Consider the following 3,974-nt stretch of genomic DNA (forward strand, 5'->3'; position numbering starts at 1 on the left):
TTGATTCTCATTTAGAAAGGTTTCTGTTTGTGTCCTTTTATTTATGTGTACATAGATTATTGATCAGATCCACATATCCACTTTATGGTAATCACTGCACTTACATGAATTGACCTGAGGGAAGCTGCATTGTGCTGTTTTTCATTATCAGTGTACTCCAGTAGATGGCAGTGAGCCTCTATTGCATGCATATTATAAAGTAGGTAATCTACTGCACTGCACATGGTGCAGTCATGCAGCAGCCCATCTTAAAGTGCTTGGGGCAATGATAACAGAAAACCTAGCACTAGCATGTGTCGAGTAACACATGTACAGTATGAACATCTGGAAGACCATAAATTGCACAATGCTAATAATTGCGAATGACTAACATAAATGTGCTGCTAGCGACAGATGTTAACGATGGTTTGTACTCACGGCCTTCTATTAGCGTTGACATGAATGGAGTTATGCCCTTGGCATTTATAAACTAGGCTTACTTATGGTGGTACAACATAAGCAATGACATGGTCCAGTTCTTCAGCTTGGATCAGATTGACAGCAGCTTTCAATCATAGGGATGTACAGTATCATGTGCTGTAACACTACTACAACTTCCATACTGCTATTAATAACTAAAAAGTATTGTACATATTGATATTTTGGTTTGAATGTGTTCTTTTTTGAAAGATCTCAAGAGCTATTCACCTGAATGCAGCATTGAATCTTTAGAATAGTGATGCACTTCTTCTCCTCAAGGTCAGACTGTAAGCACTCTGCTGTCCACTTGTACTAGACAAAAGCACAACTCTGAAGGTGTTTTTATTCCTGTGATTGAATTATACTATGCTTCATCATCTCAGCTGTGTGTTCCCTTCTGCCTATATCTGTGTGTTTTGCCTGCATATTGCTGATATGGAGGGCAATCCCGTTTGCAGCAGGGTAGAGACCACAATCACACGCCTACTCTCGCATTCAGTTCACTAAAACTGTCAATTGTTGGTACTAACTGATTTTTTTTGCCACTGAAAGCCAATCTGACGAACACAACATCCCTTTCAACCCATTTAAAGCCTATCGTTTTAGTTGTGAGAGCTATCCATTATGTGTGAAGGGGGTTTTGTGTCATGCGGTGAAATTATCCTTTTTCATACCCTGTTCATGCGTGTTTAAAAAAGCACACATCTCCACATGTTTTGCCTCAGATGTATGAACACCTTACCTGAATTCTTCCTTAAAATATGGCCATTATATGTAAATTAGCTGTATTTGTTTTCCCAACAATACAGGGCAAGTGTTGAGGAAAGAGCCCAGTCGAGTCACGCTTTATGGGCTGCGTTCACTTCCCTTACACAACACTGAGTTACATAATTGAACAGGATTTGTGTGAAACTGCGGGCTGTTTATATGACAACTGAAAATCAGGTCAGACTTTTCAGGGGAGAATATATTGTACTGTATAAGCACACCTTTGAACCACCGTGCACAGTGTGCTTCAGTATGCAACAGAAGGAACATGTACATTGCTTTTACGGTACATTAAGTCTACGTACATATTTTTTGCCTGGCTATAGCTCCTCTGTGAATTATCCTCCTAACCTGATCACACTGTGGTGAACCAACTGAGCCCTACAAACCCTATTTATGCATCTTATGGTGCCCAGAGGAGCATTTGGCCACACCACACAATACGATTAATTTGAAATGCATTGCTTTGAACTTTCGGGCAGACCCCCAGCACGTGCATTTCAACCCTGAATGCACCGGTTGTACATTTACAAAGCCGGGATTTCATAGAAAAAGAAATGGCCCGTGATGATTGCTGTGCCACTGCGTAAGTGCAGTCTCATGCAGGCATATTCTCTGACAGTGTGATTGTTATTACAGTTTATCTCATTACACCATCTGCTCTCAGCCTGCAACATCTTACTTGCTTTCTAGATCCTCTGATACATCTCATGACGATATTGCAGACTCTGCAGTACTATACCTCACAAATGTTACATTTTATAACAAGTTGGAAATATAATTAAAATTGAGAAAAACATATTGTATGCAGGTGTGTGTTGTATTCAGGGGATCAGGAGCTGGAACACTTGCCAAGAGCCAAAAAAGAAACATTGCTGTTGTCTGCTTTCTATTTTTTGAATTGATGATATCGGGTACACAGCGATCCAATGAAGACACTTGAGGCGTCCTCTTTTTCTCATCATTGTTTAAAGAATGAAGACACACAATGTTGCTTTACGATGTGTCTGTGTAAGAAGCCCAGGGGACAGTTTGTGTGGGAAGAGGCAGAAGAGGTACAGTACTGGATGCAGCCAGCTACCTAGAGAGAGGGCATCTGGCTATGCTCACTGATAACTCCCCCACAGCCCAGAGAGCGGCCGTGAGTCAGGTGCTCATGAAAACACAACACTACCATGGGAACCCGAGAGTAGGAAATAGGAAGAGTGAGGGAGACAAAATAAATAGATAAGCTGCTTTTCTCCAGTGTGAGTTTTGCTAGTTCTGCTTTTCCTTCATAAAGCCCCTTTTCCTGACTCTCATGTAGGTACAGCCTCCATGTGACGTTTACCATCCATTCCTCCATACCCAGGGGCTTTGGGCTGAAACAGAAAAGCAGTGTGTAATGTACAGTTTTCTCCCGTAACTGCAAAGGACAACTGTCAAAAATAGCAACAGACTGAGAAAAAAAGGGTAGAAAAAAATAGAAATAGGCTAGTTCGCAACACTTTATGCTAAGCAGTGCCTTGTATCTGTTGCTCAGCCCAAAAGGTCAGCCAACTCAGCTGATTTAAAGGCTAACACGCCGTCATTGTTTCCTCACAGGCAGCCAAAGGGGATTTTTCTGTCCGCTCAGTGTTTGCCTTTTTTGCTGTTAACTCATTAAAAAAAGACGATGATATGATTTCCGAGTAAATGGGATAATTTAAATTAGATGGTAATTTGGATTTGAATGACAATCAGGTTTTGTAAAGGTTATGTTCATATTTATTCTAATACATGCTATAACAAGGTCATAAGGTAACTGAGAAGGAAATCACTTGAGGAATGAGGAGCTGTTTTAAATGAAAACATAGACAAATGGTGGCATAGAGGTTACAGCTCAAAGGAAAAAACAGAAGCTGATTTCCTCTCCATTTCTGATTGACCTCCAATTACAGCACAGACTACAAAGCCTTATGAGTATGTTTCTTGTGTGATTTAGGATGCACTGATTTGTTCTGGCTCCATGTGCGGATCTGCATGTTGTTCGTATCGCTAAGCCACATAAGAACGTTATCCCTCTCTACACATGGAGAGTGACTAGACAATCCTGTCCTCCTGCCTGTCGTGCCAGGGAGGGTGGAGTTCTTTTCCTGGCACCACTCTGTCTGTCAGTCTGTTGGTACATCTGTCGGCTTGTCCTCAAGGACTGGATGACTGGAGGCGTACCGTTCCTCTATAATACACAGCCCTGTATTTTATTTTGTGTATCCGGAGACAGCATAAGACTTGCTGCATGACCTGATGCTTTAGAAGCAACTTATAACTGCAGTGGTGTGGCTGTGTATATGAGAAGGGGGCCTTCAAGAAATTATTCGAGTATGATACTGTGGGAAAATAACTTTTTAGATTTAGTAATCAATGTATTGGTGTTGTTGATATGATTAACTGTGTTCAAATTGTTCAGAAATCAAGTCAACTGACAGGTAACAGTGACGGTTCATTATATGTACTGAGGAAGGGCTAAGATGAATGACTGGTTTAATCACCCATGACTGATGGTATACAAGGACCACTTTCCTGAGGGACTTCCTGAAGTTAAGTCCCTCAGGAAGAGCAGTTAAGTGTTAGTGTTTATGGAACATTTTGAGTTTATCCACAACAATCTGTGCACCCTTTGTGTTAGGGTTAGTGTGCATTCCCATTTAAGGGCTGGATACGGCAGAAAGTGATAGAGCAAAAATAATATATGTGAAAAAGGTGGTGATGTACTGACTATAGTTGCA

Source organism: Trematomus bernacchii, unplaced genomic scaffold, assembly GCF_902827165.1.
Source record: "Trematomus bernacchii unplaced genomic scaffold, fTreBer1.1, whole genome shotgun sequence".
NCBI lineage: Eukaryota > Metazoa > Chordata > Actinopteri > Perciformes > Nototheniidae > Trematomus > Trematomus bernacchii.